This window comes from Phlebotomus argentipes, unplaced genomic scaffold (genome assembly GCF_947086385.1).
Source record: "Phlebotomus argentipes unplaced genomic scaffold, Phlebotomus argentipes genome assembly scaffold_18, whole genome shotgun sequence".
Taxonomy (NCBI): domain Eukaryota; kingdom Metazoa; phylum Arthropoda; class Insecta; order Diptera; family Psychodidae; genus Phlebotomus; species Phlebotomus argentipes.
The window spans coordinates 2,050,647-2,077,466 of record NW_026776177.1 but is presented as its reverse complement, the minus strand read 5'-3'; the positions used below and the strand labels follow the sequence as shown (position 1 = coordinate 2,077,466).

At 38.5% G+C, this 26,820-nt stretch overlaps 1 protein-coding gene across 1 annotated transcript in view; it reads right to left on the bottom strand.

Moving 5' to 3' along the window:
• The window catches only part of LOC132260617 (uncharacterized), a 44,462-nt gene extending 21,524 nt beyond the window's left edge, over positions 1–22,938 (bottom strand). The window contains exons 1-2 of the mRNA XM_059758859.1: positions 22,577–22,938; positions 11,845–11,889 (exon numbers count right to left, since the gene is read on the bottom strand). The gene's annotated coding sequence lies outside the window, so the exon portion shown is untranslated. The remainder of the gene's footprint in view (positions 1–11,844; positions 11,890–22,576) is intronic.
• Between the last annotated feature and the right edge of the window lie 3,882 nt (positions 22,939–26,820).

Here is a 26,820-nt window from a genome sequence, read left to right as displayed (position 1 = left end):
ATCTGGAGCTTTCCCGCCTTGGCGATCATCTGATGCCTTATGGAGTGACTTCTCTGACTTGCAGCTTGCGCTCGCGCGCTGAGGAGAATGATGATCGCGGAGAAAGATGCACTTGAGGCTATTCACGAGTTTGACGCGGGAGTGGTGCCAAATGGCAAAGTTTTTCATTTCAATAGGGCACACTTGGAATGTCTCGGCGCAGATAAAGCCTCTCGTACTTTCTTCTGCGACTCCGCGTGGTTGAAAGTAAATGGCACAATAAGATCGCAGCGCGGTTGCATTTTCAGTTTGAATGGATATTTGAGACGCTTTGACTGGGAAAGTGTAATTCTGGGATCATTTTTCCTGACAGCCTTTTCTTAGACGTGCTGCCCAGAGAAATGCGGAAGGAGTGGATTTTTTCCGCTGTGTGTTTAATTGGACTGATAAGAAGGCTGACAAGTTAACATTTTCCTTCTCGTCAAAGAAATTCATCTCATTAATGAATGGCTTTCTGGATGGCGGTGAAGCAAAGGTCACGAATCGTGCAGAACAAATTAGCTGTGAGTGAAGATGAACCTACGAGAAAACGTGAGATTTTTCAAAAGATGCAATTGGGAATACCTCACACTCTTGACGCCCACAGTGACATTGAAATACGCCGAAAGGTCACAAACTGAAACTCCCAATTAATCCCAAACACTGACGCGCATTTCTCCTGCGCTTTTTTGCTCACCAAAACCACTCGTGTGATATTCGAGACGAAAATCTGTGGTGGCTAAGAAAGACAGGCAAGAAGAAAAAACGTCTCAAGAGTCACCTCAAATTGCAGAGAAATTTCTCCTTATAAACAGATAAAATGCCCATGAAATTCGATGAAAATCTTTTGAAGGTTTGCGCGCAAATTTTACACAAATTCTGTCTTTTCTTTCCGTGTCACAGCGTTCGTGCGCACATTTCCTGTGGTCTGAAAATGAATTAATATGCAGTGACAAGAAATAACACGAGGTATTAATTAATTAGACAGTGAATTGCTGTCAATAATAATTAAATTTCCACATTTATGCATTGGTTGTTGTGGTGCGCCAAGCGCATATTTCAGCGCGTTGAGGAGAAAAGACAATATTGAGTGGATGAAAATGATGACAAGGCGATCAGTGAGAGATTTAAGGCCTCGCTGGTACACACTTTTGAGACACAGCATTTAGAAAGTAACCACCAAATGCACAAGAGACGCATAATTTCTAATATTAACCTCGCAATCTCTCTCTCTCGCTTGAAACTCGCCATGAGGAAAATTCAAGTGAAAGAACGTGCAATTGAATGGCCACGGAGAGCCTCCGAGTCGGCGGGCACAAGAGGACTCACTCGATAACATCTCCTCATTGGATATTGATTGTATTGGCGGAATATTTAATTAGCGGCAGTTTTGTCTGCGGCGTAATTGAAAAATTCACCTCGAAATTCTTTCACTTTTGCTCAGATTCGTGGGACTTTTTCCACCGCAGACCACACAAATGCTCACCGAGATGCAAATCGGCACCTGAGAGGGTGTTGGGTAATCAATTTGGTTAAATTAATTATGCGAAAATGCCAAGGAAAGAACCACACATTGCAAGCGAAATGTGGAATTCCGTGAGACAACGCGCTCGGTTAATTCGGGAAAGAATATTTTGTCTAGGGGACAGAGAGGCAAGTTTGGTACGAGAATTTTAGCATCGTCTTTCGAGGCATTTTCCGCATAGATGAAACGTTGAAGGGAAATTCTATTCAGCCTATGAAATCTCTCTGGTTATGAGCTTTAAAAAGACGCTTTATTTCACGACAGTTTGTAACAAAACTGCCCCATTTTGGGGCAATTTGGGCTACAATTCTTCAGTTATTCTTAAAAAAATGATAAAGAAAGTCTTCAAATAACTGAAAAACATCATTTTTGGGCCAATAGATTGTCTAATGGAGGGAAATCTTAAGAAATTTCATTGAATTCTGTAATTTAGCAGAGAAAAATTCACGAAAAATTCACTTTCTTCAATTGTTGCAAGAATAATTTCTGTTCAATTTTTGCTCTGTCCTAATCTTCCCCGATTTCCTCTACATCTTGAAATATGAATGATGATTCTTCATTAGCATAAACTAGAGATTTTGTTGTCTGAAACACGCTAAAACAGAGAAATGTTCAAAAATTTTGAATAGTCAGGAAAAGAGATCGTTCTCATACTTCAAGAAAGCAATTCAGTGACCCAAAAATGATCTTTCTCTCTCTCTTGTTCCAGTGAGAACACTTAATGCATCTTGTCACATGCATTTCTTGCCAAAGAAATTGGGCGAGAGAAAGAAGCAAAAAAAAAACTTCATTCTCATGAACTATAAATAGGACGGCGAGTGTCGGGAAAATGAATGCTGTGAATGAGGACTTTTCATGTTTTCGGATGTACTTTTATCCTCTCGACTTCACAGAAAATCTCACGTCGTCGCGCCGAAATTGATGTGGAGAGTGAATTTCTCATCATGAGCAATTTAATAAATCTCTCGCTGGGTGTTGAGTAGCAGCGAATAATAAAAGTCAAATAGATGGAGTGCGAGAGAGGCAGCGAGATTTTCCAGTTGAGGTGCAAAGTGATAGATCAATTATTCATCAATTGAATCGCCAAGAGATTAAACTGTGGCGCTGTGGTATTCGCGATAATGGCAAATAATTGGTAGTTTAAATATTTTCATGTACGACGCCTTGCCGAGCTGGGATGAATGATGGGGGAAGTGTTTGATCATGTCCGGCTCTCCCGCGCTCGCGATGGATCCCAATGCCCGGCAGCCACTGAGGAAATTACACGGCAGCCTCGCGGGCACGTTGCCGATGCACTTTTTCCACCGCAACAGCCCAAATTGCCGATTAGAATTGCTTTCATGGGAGATGGCAACCGGTAAGCACTTAAGTGATCTTGCTCACATAGAAAGTAAAAAGTGCTTTTGCTCCTCGAAAATTGTCTGTGTTCCGATGATGGTTTTCGTGCAGAGAGAGAGAGACAGAGAGGAAAACACTTGGCACGACAAGATGTGGATGATCGCGAGAGGCTGTTTTCACTGCAAGTGGCCTTCCCGAGAGGGTTAATGATTTTGCGGTATTTCAGCGCTAATATTGTGATCAAGGGGAAGATAATGTGGCTGAAATCTGTCTTTCCTGACACTTTCCAGGACTTCAGACTTTATGAATTGCATATAAAAAGACTCAAATTAACTAATGACTGGAATCTGACTAAAATCTAACCGAAATCTAACTAACAACTGTAAAATTCACAATTTCATACAATATTTTATCATTTTCTAAAACGCTAAAATTGCAATTTAGCATATTTTTTAAGTTCTTTTGTCCTTCTAACACAAAATCGCGGCAGTTTATTTTAATAAATTTGAGGTTATGTTTGATTTTAACATCATCTTCGTTAAAAATTACAACATTTATTGAGTAAAAATACTCAATTCTATCACTAATGCGAAAATACTTTCAATTTAGCCGCAAAAATTACTACTTTAAAATGTTATTTAGCCTTAAATCTGTCACATAACCTCAAAAAATATGTCAAAATTACGAATTGGATTAAAATTAATGTCCGAGAGTGAAACAATTAACAGAAAATCAAAGCTGTGAATGAAATATTGCATAAATTGCAACACTTTTTTATATGTACACCACATCTGACCGTATTATCTCCCCCTTGATTATGATTACAGTTTCATTTCGCTTGCGCCTTTTCATCGTGTCTCTGTTGACATTTCGCAGAGCTCCTTTCGCAAAACCCTCGCGAAAATTTGTCTATTTTCGCGATCGTTTGATTTATGATGAATTAACCAAGTGTCTTTAAGTATCGCCATAAAAGACTCTTACTTTTAGGTGGGCCTTTTTTTCCTGCCCACTCTGTATTGATGAGAGGTGGATCTTTTTGTTAACAATTTAATTGCTCTCTCTCGCCGTTGGAATTTGTGCCAAAAAATCCCAATTTGGCGATGAACTCAGACACTCTCAAATGTTGAGATTTCTCGGAAATCTTCTGTTTGTATTCACATTAAATCTGACCAAGTGGGAAAAGTGCAATTATAGCCATTTTTCCCAAGTGAATATTCTCTGAGAAATTGCCGAAGGAATTCCAGAGAATTTGCAAATTCTGCGTCTCTGGAGAGTTTGAGAAAGATTTATGGGAATTTCGGGAATTTGCTTGCGCTGTAGCGGAAATAGCACGTCTTGAGACTCAGCTTAAGACGCTCCCAATGATGATGGTCTAACAGTGAATTGCTCAGCGATCGCCGCGTGCCCGCGCTTTGGCAACTGATCAACCCCTCAGCGTGTGCGAGTGCCAATTGGACAAATCAATTAATTAATCATCACTTATCCTCGTGGATGATTAAAGATGAGCTCGAGGCGGGCAAGAAAAATTGCGCCAAGGAAGGCACCAATTAGAAAGATTACCTCACACGAATTGCTGGGGGAAAACGGTTAAATCGATCGCATAGTGACAAAAAACGCCTTAAGACTTCGCATGTGTGCTCTAGTATTTCCTAAGAGGAAGCTGAGGATTTAACACATGTGTGCGCTTAAGAGGATTTAGTGGCGTCACTTGATTTCGTGAAAATAGATTAAAGAAGTGTAGTTTTTCTGCTCAAAAATCTTCCTGGGATGCCTTGAGAAATCATTCAAAGCGTGAAGCGTCAAAATACTCAATAAATGCAATTAAATTGAACTTATTGGCAAGTTTTGCAGCCTCTTTGGCTCACAATCTTGGGATTTACTATGCGGAGAGTGTGATGGAGGGACAAAAAATAGTGCGGCATTAACACTTTGCGAGAGCTGAAGAGATCCAAAGGTGAGATGTAGTGGTGCAAATTTATTGCTCTTTTTTGTCCAGCAATCTCTGACCTAGAAAATGTCTAAGAATTTTTTCTCTCCATTGAATTTCCTCTCATTTGGTCACTGAAGAAGTCAATGTGCGCGTTTGATCTCATGGTGAGCCTAAAACCCACAATTTTCATTTCTGTACTTTTTTATATTTCACTTCACCATGAAGCCAAAAGTCGCAGGTTGTCAAAATTGTCGCTCTTTCTCTCTTTCTCTCGTGGACGCTTATGAATTGAATTAACCCAATAACATTTCTTAATATGTCAGAGAGTCAAATTGGATTGCTCGTGCGCGACAATTTGCACCTCCGGACTTCTCAGCTCTTCCCCGAAAAATAAAGAGATCTCAGGGCACAATGGGAAGATCATCGATCGGCAAATTGTGCAACATGATGAGACTCTTGTGTCTCTACACGATCACGCACTCTGAAGAAGTAACACAATAATTTTCATCACAAGCACTCGCGGAGAAAGATGTTCAATTGTGTATTCTCAAGAGGAGAATAAATGGCGGGAAAGAGTGTTGATGATGGTAGAAGAAGTATAGAAGATTATAAAATTGCGGCCACTGACCTGTGGGTCTTTTCTTCGTCTCTAAACACTCGCCACTAATTTACACGGTTCTTCGTAAAATTTGCAATTAATGGAGATTCGGGAGAAGATGCATTCGCTGGAGGGAATTGCAAGTTATAAATTTTGTATTTCAACGGCTTTTCATGTCATATTTTGGAAATTTTGCAATATTTTTGTACAATTACACACTCAAATACTAGCCGGGTTGCTAAAATAAGCAAATAGAGAATATTGACAACCTTTTGAATGCGATAAATGGCCTCAAAGAGTTGTAATTGATATCAAAATTTCGACTTGAAAATAATTAATGCTAAACTTTTATCCTGATCTGAGAAAACAAGGAACACAAGAATCAAAAACTCTGCAGGAATAATCAAAAACGCTATAAAAAATACGGATCAGTCTTTGTTCCAGAGAAAAATTGAGGAAATTAGATTTTCTTCCCGAAACCACGAACAGTGGAATAGTTAAGCATCAGTTTGAGTGTTTTTCTTGACACTTTTTGAGCAGAGAAATTCAAGATTCTCATGTTCTAAAGCTTTTAGAGGTAATAAATAAATATTTTCTATCGTTTATTGTCCTTTGTGACACTGAAAACCATGAAAAACTTAATTTAATTCAAATTGAAACGTAATTTGAACGTCTTGTAATCCCCTGATTCGCTGTCATTCTGTACAAATATACACAAAGGACTAACCCTGTGCCTTAGAAGTCTCTTGTGGTGATTATTCTTGTTTTCCTTTTGCAAAAGTGCGCGCGAGATTCAAAAGAGGCGCGCTTCGAGGAATGTCTTGAAGAGCGCGATGCTGATTCTCATGCTGTGTTTGAATATAACAAGCAAATGAAAACAACACCTCAACTATATATATATCGCCTGGGAATTTCCATGATCTCAAGAAGTCCCTCTAAAAGTGTTGATTTTTGCACAAATGAAAGTCACTCTCTTCCCTGGATCAATTTCGTCACTTTTTCTCTCTTCGCATTTTGGAATCAATCTTCCGTGGCATTTAAACTGCTTTTTTTCTTCTTCCTCAGACGGTGTTGAAAATGAAAACGATCGCAAATTCACCATCTAAATCACATGGATGGAAAACACATCATTTCGTCGAACTGGATCTCAACATGATCATATCGATGATGCCATGCAGAAATAAGGAAACGCGCGAAGGAAAAACTATTAAATATTATGACTTCTTGGGAACGCTATTAGAAACCGATATGATTTGCCCGAAGATCGACATAAACTGCGCTTTGTTCAAGAATCTTGTTATGGTTTTTTTTGCGATAAAAAAAAGAGGCTTTAAGATAGGCAAAAGTGTGAGTAAAAGTTTGTGCAAATTTATGCTAATTCAGCAAGTCAATTTGTCGATAGTGCCTTTTTCCCAAGCTAATTTGTGTGTCAATTAGAGCGATTTCTAACCCAGATTTTCCTTAAAGAGTCTCTTCATTTGAAATTTCACTAATCGAGCTTTTAAAGGCAGTTTTAAATCGAAGTGTTATCAGTTTCTTGGTTAATTTTATGCCGATTTCACGCCGCCACTGTTATTCGCCAATCGACGCTGATCTCATAAAAGCACTTCGGATCGCCATAAAAAAAAGTGCGAGCAATTCACAAGATTAAGTGGAGAACAAAGCGAAGAGAAGTCTAATGCCTCGACATAGAATTTGCGGTATTTATGGGCTCGGAGGTGCATGAAAAATAAAACTCACAATCGATGAATTGCGTCAATTCGTGCTCGAGAGGCTGCGAAGTCTTCCAGATTCCCTCGGCAATTAGCCATCACGCAATTTCTGTGTTCTAACGCCGCTTGGCCATCGGTTTTGGGTGAGCCAACACTGCGCGATTGTTGCGGTTTATGGAGGTTAACAGGGTTCAGAGAGTCGATTAAATGGGATTCATCTCAGACGTGAAATCATGCTCAATCGAGGCCTAATGATTGTTGGTTTTGCGCGCACTTCAGAAACTTCCACTTGCCGCGGCAAATTGGCCGCACTTCGTGAGCTTTTGGGCTCCTCGCCGTGCCACCTGTTGAAGTCTTCTGGCTTTTCGCTCACTTTTTCTGGGGCCACAATTGGAGTACGGATGGCTTTCCACCGCACACAGCAGCCCGATTGCGCTTAATTGGCGCGCACAGCGAGAGATTTGCGCGCCTTTCCCAAAAGGCGCTCGCGCGATTTGTGTGTGCGAAAAATTGAGATACAATTGGTGGCGCGATTCACCAGCAAATTGCCAGTAAATTAATTGAATTTGATGGGTGAGAAGTATACGAAGTGATTCCCATATTCTAAAACACACTCCACACATTGCAATTGGAAAATAATACAAAGTTGAGAAAGAGATTTCACGTTCACTTATTTGCATAGATGCATTTTGCCAGTCTGTTGCTACAAAATAAATAATAAATATTCCACTATCCCGTCTCTCAATCTCGCATTCGCTACCATGTGACACTTCAAGGCGATTCCGAGAGTCCCTCACAAGCAGTCTCAAATTGCATTTTCACGTGGCACACAAGAGGCGCATTATGAAATTATATGCATTTCCAAATGCAACAACACAGCATTGAATTGGCGGGAAAATGCATCTTCACATTGGCAACTTCCTATACAGAATAAAAGCGACCCAAAAACATCACAGAGAGAGAAACATTACATTGCTCAGAGCCTGAGAAAAATGAGCACAAAAAGTCACATGAAATTGGCCAAACAAGAATTTCACGCAACACTCTTTGGAGGTGTGATTAGGGAATTTATACGGGATCTTTTCTTCAATCCGAAAGGTGAGCAATTCTCAGGTTTTTAGGCCGCCTTCTCTCCAGACCACCAATTATTTCAGCCAGCAACGAGACTCAAATTGCTCCATCGAGTGATTGAATAATTTTATTATTATGCGCAGCAAAGTCAACGAGATTCTCGTCTTTTTGTCATTTTGTCGAGGAAGTTACTGTTGTTCTTACTTCTGTCTCATGATGATAGATAATAGTTGTGTGTCTGTGTCATTTCTGCTAGAGTGATATGATTTCCTGTAATTCAATTCAAGCAATATTTTGACAAACGAAATTAAAAGAAACAACATTAGAAGACACATTTTTTGCCTCCTGTTTTGGTTCTAAAGTTCAAAATAACACAAGGAGAAGAATATTAGCTTCTAATCTGTACAACACTTCCAGAACTTGAAATTTCTAGACTGTTTCCACAATAATTCGCAAATTATACCAAATATCTTAAGATTCCATGAGATATTTCTCTAAAAATCCACTAAAAACCGCTAATTTCAGCGTCCTTTCCGACCATAACCTCAAAAATATTACTAAGAGATCTTAAAAGACTAAAATTGGGAGCTTTCATGGTAATAAAATCTTCTTTTATGAGTTTCCACTAAACTTAAAATTGATTATTCAGAGTTAAAATCCTGCAGAAATTAGTCAAAATAAACATTTTAAAAGTCCACAAGACTTTTTTTGAGGTTATGTTTATTCTTAATGTGATTTACTGTGTTTCTTTGCATCAATGATGTAAAATAGCACTGTTTATTGCGATTTCTCTGACTTAAGCATAAGAATTGATGTCCTAAAATGCGAATTTATTGACTAAATCTGTCCTTGATTCGTAACATAACCTAGAAAAAGATTATTATGATTGTTTCTACGTAAAAATCGAAGGAGATCCAAAGAATAGGAAAAGGAATATTTTAAGTTTTGAAACACTTTTACTTCCCAAGATTTCCGTTGAACACTTAAAGTTTAGAATAACATTTACTGGCAAACTTGGTATAAAATATTTGTAAAACATTAGCAATTATACTGTGAAATTGCTCTCACTAGTAATTATATTTACAATCCCGCATTCTTAAATCATTCGCTGACATTTCCATCTTCGTTTCGCTTGAGACGCATTTCCAGGCGATTAATTATGCTGCCCAGCGTGCATATTGGATTGTCAACTGTGCATTGGAAGTGTCCAATTGACTCTCTTTGCTTTCCACTGTGGAATAAATCGAAGCACCATTAATCAAGAGGCTTTGGGCGGCATGTGGAAGAAATGGCGAGATTTCACAACGGAGTAAGACACCGTCGCCCACGCGTTGACACCGCAAATTGCAGCCGGAAAAGTGAAAAATCCGCCACCAAGCAATTTGCAAGAGTGCCAGTCGTGCTGGAGGTGAACAGCAACCTTGACAGGGTCATCCCACACTCTCGCGAGCGCCGTTGGTGGTGCCGATGGACTCCAACGCTGCCCGGATCGTGCCAGAGTCCCATTTAATTTTAGCCCACGAGGCGCGCCAGAAATGTGCCACATCGCGGAGAGAAGGTATTTCCGGAAATATGCTGACATGTTGGCCGCCTCATCTGTTCCAGAGGAATTTCAAACAGTACACATTTCTTTCGCCCTCGTACTTTGTTGCAATTAATTGGCATATTAAGGTTATTTATATGGTGACATGTTCTTCCAGCCCGAATTGCCTAAACACTCATCATTGGCATGATGAATGCCGCAATATTGATACTCTCCGGCAAGGGGGAGATAATACGCCTTGAATCTGTACACGACGCAGAATATATTCAACACCTCAGACACTTCTGAACGCATTTAAAGGCATTTTCGATCGCTTTTGAGACCTTTTCAACTGTTTCTCACACTCAATTCTGACTTATCACAATCAAAAAATGCTTAAAAACATTCTGATCAAATTGTGAGGTTATGAATCCGATGAAAAATCTATCTTGGACTAATTTTAACAAGAATTTTAATCTTTTCACAGGATATCTCAAGGATTCTACAAGTTAAATAGGTTCAATTTCCCACTTTTATGCACGAACCGCAGAAATAACTAAGAAAATAGACAACAAATATGAAGGTTTTTCTATAAGAAATGCTTAAATCTGCTAAGAAAAATAGAAATATTCCCAGGTTAAACATAAAATTGATGATTTTGTAGGTTATTTAATCACCAAAATCTGTCTTAAAACAATCACATAACCTAAAAAAAAGCAATAAAATCGATTTTCCTACGTGAAATAAGTTGAAAAATGTCTCAATTTGTTGAAAAGAAGCTTTTGCAGTGCAATTAGAAATAATCCAACACTTCCGCAAAGCTGTACACCACTTCTGACCATAATATCTTCCCCTTTGGACACTCTCTGTCGCTGCGTGGCGTTGAGCAACATCCTCACAAAGTTCTGGAATTGTGAGTGATGTTAGGAAGAGGAAGAAAGACGCAGTATGAATCGCGTAAGGTGATATTAATTGGGTGAAAAAGTGGGTCAAAAAGTGTGTAATGTGAAATCGAAAATCCCGCAGTGTTGAGGCATTGTGCGGCCGGTAAACATTGCACGTTAAATAAGATGCGCCTCACGAGCAATGGTCCATGTGAGATCGCTGGGCAAACAATGGAATATTCAATGAATCGGAATGGCACAAAAAAAAATTGTCAGAGAAACCTAATGAGAAGTGTAGATGGAGATTTTCACTGAAATTTCCTTTTCTATTGCGCGGTGTGTGTTGAGACAATGTGTGGCAATTTGCAGTGACTTTTCCAACAAATCCACCCAATTGAGTGTCTCTCACTCTCTGGGTGGGAGTATTTCCTCCCCACACTTTCTGCGCGGCGTCTATTTATAATTGAAAAGGAAAATATATTTCTTTTCCAATTGGAGCCACTCGTCAAAGTGCAGCCGTCAAGTGTGTTCCCAATTTCTCAATTTTAAATAAATATATTATCTCCCAGGCGAAAAATCACTCCGTGCGATGACTATAAATAAAGTCATTCGTCATGTCGATATTATACAATCGAATTGTTCACCACGATTCCCATGAGTTTTGCCCAATAGGTAACACAGGAGGGCAGTTCTTTAACGCCCAAAAGAATAATTATAAATTATCGCGCGCACGGTGAAAAGGTTGCGAGTATCTCAAGGTTCGCTTAATTGGCACTGCGGATTTTCTGCAAAATGTTAAATCCATCGAGAAGAATGGTCATCGCGATTTTAGGTCACGAGCCCATCCAACGGAGGAAAACCGCGCGCACTGCATTTTTGCGTGCCCATCGAAAACGTTCTTGCCAATGTGACAAGCGCGGAAAGAAATCCAAGAATGCATCCCAAGAGTTGTTTCGCAATAAAGTCCAGAAATTCGATCTCGCGGCAATTTCTCATCTTGCCCAGCGCATATTGAATTCTCTCACAGCTCAGGAAATTTAATAACAATGTGGAAATTTTTCCTCTGTGGCCTTTTCTTCGCCACATTGTGTGTGTGTGTTTGTGTGTGAGATTGTAAGAAAGTTGAGTAAAAGGCGCTTTTATAGCGGTTTCTGCATAAAGTTTCTAATAAAGTGTTCACTAAACGTCGTAAAAATATTGGAAATCAAGAAGAAGATCTGATTTTATATCATTTCTCTATACTTACATTGTGTGACGCATGCAAAACCAAAACAGCAGCTTTGCGGTTTGTCTGTAAAGAGAAGGAAAAGAAGTCTAAATTAGGTGGGTCAATAAGTATTCTTAAAGTGTCTGTTAAAGCGTCTTGTCAAGCTGAAAAACAACATGTATGAAGCATGAATTTTACGTCATCTTTAATCCAATTTCAGAGTCTGTCAGCTATAAAACATTTCACTTAAATGTTCACCTAAATGAAATTCATTGAGTAATCGACGTGCCACGTTTTATCTGAGTGTGACGCCAAGGGAACTGCATCACAATGGATCGCGCGCGTCCGTGAGGCGATTTTCCACGAGGACCCGTGAGAAAACGAGGCGCCCAACATGAACTGTTGAATCATGATGATCTTGAGCCGAAAACGGCGCGAGAAATTGCGTCAAAAATCAACATTTAACATCCAACAGTTTGCCTGGAAAATTGGAACATTTCTGATCGCGAGCAATATTCACTGGCGCGAGGTTTGAATCGTCAATAATTGATTTGAGTGGAAAAACAGTCGATTTTCAGGTGAATTAGTTGGAAAAAAGAGGAGATTCTACGTGATTTGACGGCATGAGAATTCTTACATAACATTGTGATTTTGCCCAGTGGCAAAAAGCATGATTCAAAGTGAGCTGCGAAGGTTCTTCCGATCATTAGGGAGTTTTCCTCCCAAGTCACACCTCGATATTTTGACAATGGCAGGAAAAGATCGATGAAATATTGCATTTTAATGTGCTTCTATTGCCAAACAATCTCTCTCTCTCTCTCAAATTACAAAACCATCACGAGCGCAACTCTTAATCATGGCCTGATCGATATTTAGTTTTTTGAGATCCGCGAGTGCGTGTGTTTTCGCAAAATCCTTCCACGACGCGATATTTCAAAAGTAAATCACATTTTTTGCGTGCTAGAGAACTATGGCTTCTGAACCCGCAGCTTCGCGCCAGTTGTGGAGCAATAAATTGCCGAGAGTCGTAAAGGTATTGCACAATAATGAACTTCTGCGGAGCGTCGCAAATAAAGAGTCGGTAAAAATAATAGTAAAAATATGGCACATAATGTTTTGATGTGCAATTATGAGGTGGATCAAGGGGCAGATATTATGGTGAGAAGTGGTGTACAGCTTTAAAGACAGTGTCAAGAATTGAAAGTTGTAAAATATTTCGAAAATTTGGATTTACTGCAAAAATTAATGCATTTTCTAAGTTATTTCGCTTAGAAAAGGTAAATTTTGGTTGCTTTTCTAGGTTAGGAGATTGATTTAAGACACATTTTGGCAATCAAAATGCGCTTTTAAATACTAAATATGCCTCTTTTTCTTAAAATAGTTAAGCATTCGTGTTAAAAATACATCAAATTGGTCAAATTAAAGTATAAATCAGCTTTAAAGTCAATCATAACCTCAAAAATTTCATTTCCATCTAGAAGAATGTTTATTTGCTTAGTTATTTCCGGACTTTGTGGTTTGAAGTGACGAATTAAGCCTCAAATATTAACAAATATTCAGGATTATGATGTCAAAAAGGATTTTTTTAACCGATTTTCATAACCTAACAATTTCGTCAGAAGTTTTCTAAGCATTTTCCGAAGGCAAAACTAGAAAATGAAGACAGAAATTTGGCACATAATCTTGAAATCTAACTAATTGAAGAATTTTAAGTTCCTCAGACTTTTAAAACCTAGACTAGATTGTGATAAGTCAGAATTTTGCTTTAAAAATGTCTTTCAAAGCGCTTAAAGAGAAGCTTTAAATAAATTAGAAAGAAAATAGAAATTCAAACATTCGCTTAAGTACGATTTTAGCAGAAGAAAATCGTAAAATATTGTATGAAATCGTGAATTCTACAGTTGTTAGTTAGATTTCGGTTAAATTTTAGTCATATTTCAGTTATTAGTTAATTTTAGTCTTGTTATAAACAATTCGTGAAGTCTGAAGTTCTGCAAAGTATCAGAAAGTACAGATTTCAGCCACATTATCTCCCCCTTGAGGTGAACGAGGTGAATGAGAGCCCAACTAATACCCTTCAAAGCGCTGGTATTAAAAAAAGAGTTGTTTGTGCGAAAGCCCATGTCTAAATTTGAACAATAACAATAGTTTTGCCAGGAGCGTAAATATCGCGTCTCGTGACGTGGACGCGTTTTTTTCCCCACCTGGAGCACTAATGTATTATTGCTTATTTTATGGACCCCCTGGCTTGGCGAGAAGCCAGTCAAGTCAACATTACAAGTTACTTTGGCCATAAATGAGGAATATGTTTGCCAGTGAATAGCATTGAAATGCTGACTCGAAGAGGCTTTAATTAAATATTCAGCGTGCATGGCAACTTCCACCTTGTCACTCTTGCCATGTGCACACAATTTCCTCCTGGTCATTTCTGCTGGGGCACAATCGGAAGTGGAGTGAGCGCGCGTCTGGAGAGTATTCCATTAAATTCCCATAAATTCCACTTGAGAAGTCGGTGCGCTTGTGCGACTTATTCCGGAAATCACAGCATCGCTCTTTCTCAACTTCCTATCGATTCTGTGGCGAGATGCCGCCAAACAATGCCACTTTTCACGACACAACCAGCTCGGCATTTCCTCTAAATAAGGCCAGACAAGACAAGTGTGTGTTTTGTAATCTATGACAACCTCCAGAATTGCAGGTGAAATTCATTGTTGGAAATTTCCCATTGATAAACTCGCTCTTTCCAAACGACTGACTCGAATTGTTATCTCTCGAATGTTGGGCTTTTTAGATAAAAAACCAAAGCTGCCTTTCGTCATATCATGGGAAATCGCTACACAAATGGATATTCTGGTAAAATATACCACGTGGATAGCGTTTAATAGATGCAAATCTGCTTAAGCTTGAACGACTTGAGACAACAAAAACCGATCCTTTTAAAACACTCTGTTTTTTTTTCAGAAGCTCTCTTATCGCAGATTATCGAAGATTTTCCCCACTTGAGAATCACATTTATAACTGTCAGTGAAACAGTGTAGAAAACATTAATAAACCTTAAATGTTGTCTCACCTGTTCATTAAAAAAAAAACCATCCAGCAAACAATTGAGTTGCGCGATAAGACAAATTGTTGAAAAAAGAAGATTTAAAAACCGTCAAAACAGTTTTTCCGGAGAATCACGCGAAGATTCCAGCCAAAAAAGCATCCAAACAACCGAGCAATTTGCCTGGGAGATAAAAAGAAATCCATCTTTGGCGTGTCTTAAAATCAATCTCGTGTTAAGAATAATTCTCAAATGTATAATTTAAGAAAAAAAAAAGCTGTACGTGAAGAAGACTTTTTGCCTTGGCGAGAGCCAGAAGAAAAAACGATAAATAATTGCTATTTGACATAATTTTGAGGCTCTGCGAATTCTTTTCACCTCTCGTTTTGACTTGGATGGAAAATGAACATCATCTGTGCCATCATTAACGGTAATCTCGCGCGGCAATAACTCATGTGGCGGATGGCAAACAATGTCCCGAGGGAGGGAAAGAGGCCCATCATCGGAGAATGAAGTCATTGAAGGCGTTGGACAATAAGTTGAGAGTTTGATGGGAATTTTGACGCTTTCGCGGGCAAATAAATTGCTGTATGGCCAAAAAGTCGGCAGCGCGGATTTGCATAAGTGATCTCTCGCGGGTCCATCGCGCGGCTTCTGATGGATCTTCCTCTCTCGCGGCTCAACAATGAGATCATCCCACCCAGAGACCGCATCAGGTGGCAAAACAAGAGCTGTCGGCAATGGGACTCGCCGCTCGTATGCTAATTTCAGGCGGAATTGTACAATTCAAACAGGTCATAAATTAATTCACCTCACATCATTGTCTTGGCGCTCTTGGGAGTGCTAGTCGCGGCACAGATGCAGTCGAAAAACCACCACAATGCCTGGAAGAGAGATTAACACGGAAGATTCTTCGATAGTGATCAATTGGAGCCACTTCATTTTCTCCAATTTTCCCTCCCACTGAATTTCATCATCATTTGTCGCTACGCCGCGGCGCATCTTCCGGATTGAGTCGCGCACTTGCTTCAATTGTCAGCTGTTGCGATCGCACGAAAGAATGGGTAACAGTAGTGCATGTCTTGGGAAATGGGTGACGATTCCTCGGCGGCAGATTATGACAGTGGCAGTGCAAGCAAACACGAAATCTCTCCCAGTTGAAGTGTGGTGAAAAGAGATTTTTGTTCATTGATTGTTCAGCACTCAACGGGAAGATGACGAAGAGCTCTTTGTTGTGCACAGAGAGAAATTAAACTCAGAAATCTCCAAGAAACAACCCCTGAATTTTCCAGATTTTACTCCTGATCTTTCTTGAAAACAAAACCCTCAGAAACAGTATAGAAACAACTCTCAGATTTTCTTAAATCAATCCTGAATATTCCTAATTTAACTCTTATTTTCTTCAAATTAATCCCCCGAAATTGTAATATTATTTTTATTATTTATTAACAAAAAGAAATTATGTGCTTTTTTTTCAAATCACATCATATATAATTTAATATATGTTTAAAAAAGTTTTTTTTCAGTTTAAATTGATAAACGAGGCATTTCAATAAAATTTATTAAGTTTTTAATTCGACGATAATTTCTAAATTTTTTTAGAAATATATTAATTTTTCTAAAATTATTGTTCCAGAAATATTTTAAACACAATCCCTGAATATTCTGAACCTAACTCTTAGATATTCTTAAAATTATCTCTAATTTGTTTTAAAGTGAGCCTAAAATTTATTAAAAATCAAGCCAGAAATTTCTTAAAAACCGTTTCCAAATTAACGCAAAATATACAGGATTAACCCTTCTATTTCTTAAAACAACCCTCAGAAATTGTAGAAAGAAAGCTTGAATATTCTTTCTTCTTAATTAATTAATTTCCTTAATTAAAAATGGGTTATTTTTGATTGGCGTTAATTCTGGAAAGTAAATTCTTATTCTGAAATTTCATAAGAGTTTTGTGAAGTTTCCAAAGCCAGCACAGAAGAAGATTTGATGATCTCTCCTTCGTATTTAATTGAGTGTCTACAAAAGAAATCCACTTTATAGTTTCTCCGAGTGCAAAACTCGGCATTTCCATGGGTTTTCTATGCGAACAGAACTCCTTGAGATGCAGAGAGGGAGGCAAAAATGTGGATTTAGCAAAATATCGTGGCTGGCATTCAGAACAGGACCAGTTTCGAGGGAGAATCTCTGTGCCGTGGTCAAATGATAAACAGGTTTCTTGCGCGCTGGATTCTTCCTTCCCTTGATCGATGAAGATGATGAGGTCGAAAACCCTCTTCTTTTGGCCGCTCTTCTTCGATTCCGCGGCGCGCATGTTTCACAAAAATTCTATATCCACAGCCCGCAACATCACAAAACGCGCTTTATTAAACCAAGAAATCATATAGGGTGTTTTTGTACAGTCACTCACACGATTCTCCTGACCTTGCGCGCGCTTTCGTCAAACATGATTGTCATATTAGCACTCTGTGTCCCATCGAGAGTTGTGTTTTAGAGACCTTTTTGTCCGGCCAACACTCCCCGAAATCTTACACAATAAGATCATGTCGGCGACGCTCTTCAGGGAAATTATTTCTCGGTGGCAATAAGAAAAAACCTTTTGTATTTACGGCCGTTTGAGCGGTTAAATTGTGATTTATTAATTTCCGCTTTACATGGTCTCGTCCGCAGGAGTTCAGCAGTGACGAATCTCAATCCATGAACACACGCACCTATTTATACTCCAGTGGCCCTTTGTCGCAGCCTCCAACACTTGCAATCTATAATTCCCGCGACGAGCAGCGGCTCTGAGACATTTATGGCAGTGCATAAGCCGCACTGGATGTAGGAGAGAAAATCCCAGAAATTGATTCGTCGTGAAAATGCATGCATTTTCTCTTTCTTGGCACGCTCGCCCGCCATCAGAATGAAATTGAGACTCTCAGTGGGAACGCAAGTAGCACAATTTCAGTGAGATTTATGTCGACTCTCTCCATCGATAAAGTTGATGGGCTTCTCAGCTCAATCCGATCGAGACTGGCTCGCGAGATGAGTGCATATATTCTTGAAAATTCGAGGCTATCGGTTTTGGTAATTAGAAACCATGCTCGATTGGCATCAACTCTTGATCACAAGGGGGAGATAATACAGCCAAAAGTGGTGTACAGCTCAGCAGAAGTACTTAAGAAGTGGAAGTGTTGAAAAACCAACAATATTTTTTGGATTCCCTTCAATTTTCACGCAGAAACCATCGTAATAATCTTTTTTCTAGGTTATGTAGCGAATCAAGAACAGATTTACTGAATAATTAGCATTCTAGCACATAAATTCTTATGCTAAAGTCGCCAAGTTCGCCAGTCATTGGCAAAAGAACATTTGCAAGCAATTAAAAGTGCTTTTTTTATCTTTTAATCCCAAGAAACACTGCAAATTGTGATAAGATTTAACATAACCTCAAACATTGTCATTTAGAAAACTTTATGGACAATTTTGACTCTGAATCAATAATTATAAGTTGATTTTCAAATTATAACAGAGTGATTATGCGATCTAAAGAGCTTCCAAAGAGAGTTTTTGAAGATTTCTTAGTGATATTTTGAGGTTATGGTTGGAAAAATACCCAAAAAGTGCTTCAAAGTCGATTCTTGCAGAAATATCGTATGGGAACTTGAGAGATTCATTATAATTTGGGAAATAATGTGGAAACAGGCTACAAATTTGACGATCTAGAAGTGTTTGGAAGTGGTGTACTGATTTAAGGCATACTATCTCCCCCTTGGCTGATCATTTGGCTGCGATGATCAGTTTCCCAACGAGCGCACGATTGGATTTGGCGTGTGTGCTGGCAAAATGAAATGTAAGTAGCATGTGGCAATGACACTCACGAACACGCCGCAATTCGATCCAATTGACTCACGGTGATCGATCAATAAGGCAATCTAATTGCCAAGTCGCGTCGCCACAGCGTGAATTGCATTTATACAAACACGAGAGATGCAATTTCATGCCGAGTCACCGCCAATTGTCTGAGACGCTGAGGAAGTCTCTTTGCCCACTTCCGAAGACGTCGCAATTGTCACCGGCGCTGGCTGTTCATCAAAAGTGTACCACTTACCCAGTTTAAACGAGACTCAGCGCGCGAAGAGAACTTTTTCGAACTGCCGATTCTGTCTCCGGCATCATGATATTAAATTGTAGCACAAAATGCGACGATGCACAAGAAAACAAGTTGAGACAAAATGAACAAACTCCGGTGAGGAGAACAATGCTCAGAGGAGCTGAGATTTTACTGCTGGCCCTGTTTTTTTTTTCACCAATCGCTTGTTGTCAAAAGACTTTCCAATTAGAAAAACAATTTACATTTTCACCACGACAAAACAGAAGCAAAACAGAGACGAAGTAAATCACTCTTTATCTAATTATCAGCTCATTTTGTTTACATCGACGGCTGAAATTGGCAATATTGGTAAATTCTAATGATTTTCTATAATATTCAGTTGATTTCATTGCTCTATTGCTGAAATATGAAGAATTGATCGACAAACTGAAGAAATAAAGAGCAAAAAGTCGATTTTTAACCATCTTTTGTGTACTTTTTACGCGACAAATTTATGATAATAATTTTTTTAAAATCTCCTGGGGCCTTTTTTTGAAAGATCTTTAATTTTTATATATGTTTCATGAATTTTATTGATTTTATTCATAATTTAGAATATTCACTAAGATTTTTTCCTAAGATTTGATGTTTTTCGCAGTACAAAATAACGTCTAACCGTGCTTAAAAGATGATTAAAAGATTTTTCATTGACCACGTAGAAGATTTTTTCCAAGAAAATTGCCTCAAAATGCAATGAAACACATGAATAATAAACAATAATTATTTTTAAATTCCTAAAATTATCCTAAAATATTCTGTGACTGTGAATAAATAAATTATTTGTCATGTTTTTTGATTTTTACTTGAAAACCCTAAAAAAAAAGTTGATTTCAGCCCAAAATTCTAATAAATATCAATAAAATCAACTGAAATATTTACAAAATAATTATAAAAGAGCAATATTAGTTTTAATTTCGAACTATTAAATATTCCGCCCAGAATGAAAAGTGCGACGAAAAGTCTCAAAAGACGAAGCCATCAAATGGCAATAGCTGTGGTTTCTGCATCAATGCAGAGCGATGCAATTCCTGTCTTTCTGGATTTTCTGTCGCGAGCTTAGAGGGAGCAGAAATGCACTTTTTCTCATGTCATTCCGCCCAAGAAAAACATTCTTTTTCGCTGTCACAGAGTGTTGAGAAATTCCTCGCTGTCCCTTTCCTGACACTCTCCCTCTCTCATGTGCCAAACGCACATGATTTAATATTTCGCAGACTCTCGAGATACGCGTTTTTATCCACCAAGCAAGATTGCGACACAGCCGAGAATGCAGCAAACGAGAAACTTCGCTACTTCTCTTGTGAGACAAATTTACACACAACACACCAAAATAGCCCAAATTAGCAAGAATGCAATTCACTTTGCAGCTCCGCTCAATCGATTTATGATGTCAACTTCACAGCGGAATGCTAATCGGGATTTATGCAGAATGCTTAGAATTTCTGCCCAAGCATTTTAATCGATCTGATGCAATTTAGCATTGGCGCTTTTCCCCGCATAAAGTGAAAGGTGTTATGTATCATTTCTCTTAATAGGATTACTTCAGTATCAATTTTTGGACTTGTTTACTATGCTCTTGAGAAAACCAAAAACGTCGAAACACACGCGCTCAAAAGACATGTCTAAAGCAACGCCTTAGAGATCAAGAACCTCAGCACAAATTGGCAAAAATAATTTCACATTTAATTATAAGTAAAAAGAAATTTGCGGCAGAATATTTTCCACGCAGATTAATTCCAGCACTTGCGAAAGCTGATTGACTGTCTGAGTGAGTTTCTCTGGCGAAAAGGCACTTGATAAAGTAGGGGAGAGCCGGGCAGTTTCATCTAATAGCTCACCTTTATCGCTAAAGAGTTGTTTTTATTATTCCTACTGAACTTGTGTGAGAAAAAATTAGTGTCGTAAAATTGACTGAATATCATCACGATGATCTACAGTTCAACTTCTTATACTGCGTGCTATTGAGCTGAAGATAAAGGTGTGAAAGTTGCAAGAAGTTCTTCAGCTTTAGCTTCGTCCAAGGAGCAGATATTACGGTCGGAAGAGGTGTACAGCTTTTCAAAGAAGTGTTAGGAATTCAAAGTGGTAAAATACTTCAAAAATTTCGACTCCAAAAGCATCTTTTGCTGTTATTTTGCTTAGAAATATCAATTTTATTACATTTCTAGGTTATGTGATTGATTTAAAACCTTTAAAAGACTTGAAATCATCAATATGTGTTTAAACTAAGAATATTTCTCTTTTTCTTGGTTCAATTGAGTATTTCTGCTCGAAAAACTTCAGATTGATTCAATTTCAGGAGTTCAAAACAGCTTTAAAGTCAAACATAACCTCAAAAATGTCTCTTTACTTAGTAATTTCCGGGATTTGTACTTTATTATCCAGTAGAAACATTGTGATATTCTCTGAATTTACTCGTTTCCGGATTTGAAAGGGATTTTAATTAAGCCAAGAAGGTTTAAAAGCTAGTTTTCATAACCTCACAATTTCCTCAGAAACTGTTCATAGACAAATCGTGAGACATTTAAGATCAGTTCATACAGACTAAAATCTAAGAATTTGAAGAGCTTCGACCTCTTGAGACGAAAAAATGCCTTTAAAGACGTTCAGAAGTGTGTCTGGAAGTCTTAAGATTTGAGGAACATTATCTCCCCCTTGGCTCTGTCTAAAGTCCAGTTTAGCTTAAGCCCAGAACTTGCGTGCTTATCAATGTTTTTTCGTAATATTCTTAATATGCAATTGCGCAGAATAATAATTGGAAAAGTGTGTCGCCGATGATTGTTTCTGCAGCGCCGCGCGCGCTTTTTAATTGTCCCCGTCTTGTGAGGTGCGTTTCAAAATAAATCACTTGATCGCCAATTAAAAGCCGTGCCGATGCTCATGGGCAAAAAGACTTCTCATGAGGAGTGGAACGAAAAGGTTGATTCAGTGAAGGAGACCCGCGCGCGCGATCATTTCCCTCGAGGGTAACTTTCGAGCTGAGCGCGAGAGACTCTCAAGCTCTCTTCAAAATCGATCACCACGTTCAATCTGGTTTTGTAATTTTTCGTATTTTACACAGACACACTATCTTTTATCTCTGTGCGTTTCGGTCTTTTAATTTCACCTCATTTCTCCCACTTCCCATGCCAAACACAAAAGACGCTGAGCGCAAAGCGATTGAAACGCCTAAACGTGCTCAAAATGATCGACAAAAGATTCCAGAGCATTAACAATGTAATTCAATTTGATTAGCATCTAAAGCGCAATTTTTGCAAAAGGCACAAAAGTCCACATTTCCGAATATCATCGCCTCTTTTCAGACACTTCAGCACTCCTGACCAATTATCTATTTTTACTTTCATTGGCCATCAGACGCGCACTTGCCATTCGTTTCGCATGTTGTGCGAAAGGCGGTGAAATGGACTTGAACGGTGGGAAAAAATGCAGCGCGGATTTCCAAAGATAAACACACAAAGTCTCTCGCGGATAGGTCGTCCAAGAGTGAGAGAAGGTAAAAGTGACCTCATGTCTAATAAACTGTCTAAATGAGCCGTGTTAGCCGCTCGTCAAAGGGTTGTGGCTTTTGAATGTCCAGAAGACCGTATAAAACGTACCTGCAGATGGAAAATCTTCTGCTCGCCAGAAATTGTTTGCAATCAAGAGACACACAGCACTGTATTTAGCCAGAAAAACCTTCGTCTCTCCAATTTTGCTGCTCAATTAAACCTCCAATGCAGAAGTTGAGCCTCTCTTTCTCTGCACAAAACCAACTCTTCACCGAAATAAATCTGGCACACGCGCAATTTTCACTGATCGTCGCAAGGGAGGAAACGGAAGTCGAGGACGTCGTCCAGGAGCACAAACACACTTCACCTGGGAGAATCCCTCGAGCCTGTCCAGGAGCCACTGAGGAGAGCCCAAGAAGCACAGAAATGCCCAAAGCGCGATGCGTCCGTTCACGAAAGCGAGTCACAAGCAACTGAAAAACTGAAACTCGGCAGCTGCCAACGAACCTGCCTCGCGTTCGCCGATTCTCCGGTCTTCTTGAATGGGATTTCGCGGTGGCAAATGCGCTCTGGCGATGCGTTCGCGGGGCTCCGGGAGTCGAGCGAGGGAGGGAGATTCTCATCTCGCGGGCACAAGAAAACTCCCCGAGGGGCGCACAACTACTCCCGCCGACGAAGTCAGCTGAAAGTGCGCGATTTGCAAGTCAAATCACTCAATTGATATCGGCCTTAATTGCAGCTCAAATTGAATTTGTGAGAAGAGATTGGAAAAGTCTGCGGACAAGTGTGATAACGTATCGGGGAAGTTGAGACTTAATTTATTCACATCTCATGCTTTGATTTTTCATGCAAATGTTGGATTTAATGTGCACTCATTATGAGAAGACATGCTAGAGGGCAATTGATTGGGTTTATTGATAGAAATTACACAGTTTTTTTCAAACCACAAGCATTAAGTGCCTTTTTACAACACAACTTACATACGAGCAACTGATAATCTTTCACTTTTTCACCACTTGTACTTCCTAAATTAATTAACGCTTGAAACTTTTCTTATCACAAGGTGAAAAGAAGTGAATTGAGTGATTTTCTCTCCCACTTCTGACACCATTTCTACCCAAAAGGAAAGTCAATCAAATGAAATCCAATATTAGTCATCAAATATTTAGCTTTTAAATTTTTATATTGTATTGAAGGATTCAAAATTTGAATTAAAAAAAATCAAAAATAATTTATTTTCCCAGTAAAGTTGCAAAATGATCAAAAATTGAATATTTTCGAATGTTATTTTAAATTTATTCTGAATATTTAATAAAAAAAATTGAAATGTATTTAGAAGTCATGTAGAAGTTCCGATTGAATTTCAATTATTTTTTGATTTGTCGTTATTTTCATTCTAATTTTGATAATTTCAGACAAATTTCAATATTTTTTGATTATTTCCTGAATATTTTATTTAAATTTTGTTTTTTTTTATACAAATCTCAATCTTTTTTTAGTACTTTTGTGATTGTAAAAAAAATTCCAATCATTTTTTGATAATTTCCTGAATATTTTATTCAAAATATGATTATTTTGCAATTTTATTTGGTAAAATCATTATTTTCTGTATTATTTTATTCAAAAAAATTTTTATTTTTGATTGAGACCATTAAATATTCAGGAAATATTCAAAATTTCAATAAAAACCACGAAGAAACAACAAAATAATTGAATAATCACAAAGTGAACGGTCTGAAATTGCTTGATTTTTCCTTAGCTGAATGATGATTAAGACTCTGTCTTGCACAGAACTTATCAGCCCCCTGGGAAGGATTGCAAATTCTCTGTCTGTCTTGTGTATGCGTTGGAAAATCGAGTGCATTGCTCGATTTCGCATCTTCAATGGCGAGATTGGCCGCGAGGAAAAGAGAAAGATCTTCCAAGATGCCTGATTTATTTGGACTTTTGTAGCTTGTTACTCTTATCGGACTCACTTTGTCCATTTTCAGGCAATGCAAGTTTTCTCTGAATGCTTTTTTTCTCGCTCGTCTGGGGCGAACAAGATGATGGACGCAATCTTGGGAATCTTCTGACACGCCACAGAGGCTCTTGCACTCTTAATCCGTGGGGACTTTTCCCACTATCTTCGCGAAAAGCTCATAAGTTCTCGCGCTCGCTCGCTTTTTCTTCCACGTCAATGCGTCAACATGAGGAGACTTTTCTGCGGACGCGATGTTTCACCAATAGAACCATCTCAATAATCGCCATCATGGGCTGCACGGTGGGTAAAATGTGGCCGAAAGAGGAGATGTGGAAGATGGAAAAAGACCAAGAGGTGCCCAAAAACTGGTTTCCCTCCGTGTTCTTGGTCAAGTTGTTTTTTCTGCATAAAATTGCCACTAACTAGAAATTCATTCCTGGGTCAACTTTATCGTCATCATATATGAAATTATGCCCACCAGAACAGCAGCTGCAGCGCTCTTTTGGCGCACTGGAGCATTATTTGTGCAACCAAACCAATAACCATTTTATCCTTCCGTGCAAAACCATTGAATTGCACTTTGTCAAGATACGCAGAACATTTTATATGGCCTCCGAGAGCCATCGGACATTTCTCGTGATGGCTCTATTCTCAGTCAATAGTCGTTAAGAAGGGTTACAGGGAGTGATAAAAATTAAGAGTCACATTAAGATGTGCTTTTTTTGCCTAAGAATTTCAGCAGAGGAAAAAATGTTGGAGGTTTATAAATGTCATTTTTTGGAAACATGTCAAAAATCTTGGCAAGAGAAGAACTTTCTGAAGCTCTGCCCACTCTAAAGCTCCTCTCAATTGCATGCGCTAACTTTTGATGCACATATTTTAAAGAAATCAGCAGAATAACAATGCTCAAGGGGGAGATAATGTGCCACAAACATTTCCAAATTTTCCTGACACTTCTAGAACTTGAAGCTTTTAGACTGTTTCCTCGTTAATTCCCAAAAATAATGAATCTCTTAAGCTTTCATTCAATAATTCTACAAGATTCCATTAAAAAAAACTCTTTTTTGGGTAACTTTTGCGACCATAACCTCAAATTAAGACTAAAAAATCTTCAAAAACTCCATTTGGAAGCTTTTCAGATCGCAAAATCTGTTCTTATGATTTACCAATGAATTCAAAATTGCTGATTCAGAGGCAAAAGTGTCTAAAAAGTTTTCTAAATGAACATTTTCCAAGTTCACACGCTACTTTTTGAGGTTATGAGCGACTAAAATTGCAATTTACAGTATTTCTTGGCATAAAAGGTTCAGAATAAAGATGATTATTGCGACTTTGGAATAAGAACTGATGAGTTAGAATACAAATTATCCACTAAATCTGTTCTTGATTCATTACATAACCTAGAAAATATTTATTGTGATTGTTTCAAGCGTAAGAATCAAAGGAAATCCAAGAAAATTGGATTAATTTGTCAGGAGGGATTCAGGAAATGAATATTGTTTGTTCTTGAACACTTCCGAAGACTTCCTTTGAACTGTACACCACTTCTGGCTGTATTATCTCCCCCTTGGCAATGCTTTTGAAAGTCTCGTTGTGAATATTTGTCGATTTTCTTCAACTACGAACTTTTTAATGGATTTTCAGAATTTATAGAGAGTGACATTCTTGGCTCAGAAAGGCTCAAATACTTTGCTGGACGATAAACTCTATCGAGAGAGTATTTTGTGGGTGGGCAGAAGTGAACTGAGCCACTCTTGCTTGGCAAATTCTTGAGATGCCGCCGTCTGTCTTGACCAGAAAAGAATGCAGTGATTGGTATTTGGCTAATAATTCAGTGTTTAATAGGTTTATAGATTGCACTTCATTGTTTGTTTGCATTTTCAGCCACAATATGTGTGTTGTTTTTAATAGTTTTATGCTGTGCCGCGAAACGGGGAAAAGCAGACAGGCGCGATATTGAGTGGAAGGTATATAAGTTTTTGCATAGTCACCATCAGAGATATTTCAGTGTGGGTTTTCGCCAAGTGCATGCAAGCTGAGGCATAAATATAGATGCCGCGGAGTGCAAATATCAAGACAAAATTGCACAAATTTGATTGTGGCTGATATCTTTTCCGGCATCTCAAGAGATCACTCCAAGTGCAAGAATATGTCTTGATCTCTCCATAGCTTTTCCTGCCACTCACATCGCGGATAAGGTGGAAGGAAAAAAAAAATCCACGGCATACACACACATTCCAGTAATTGGGCTTTCATAGCGTTTTCAGCAATTTCACCATCAATTTCATGTTACATATTATTGAATTATCACCATATTTAGATCATTGAGCAGCGCAATTGCCACAAATCTCGTCGACCTCTATGCTGCACAGCAATCGCGGAATAATTT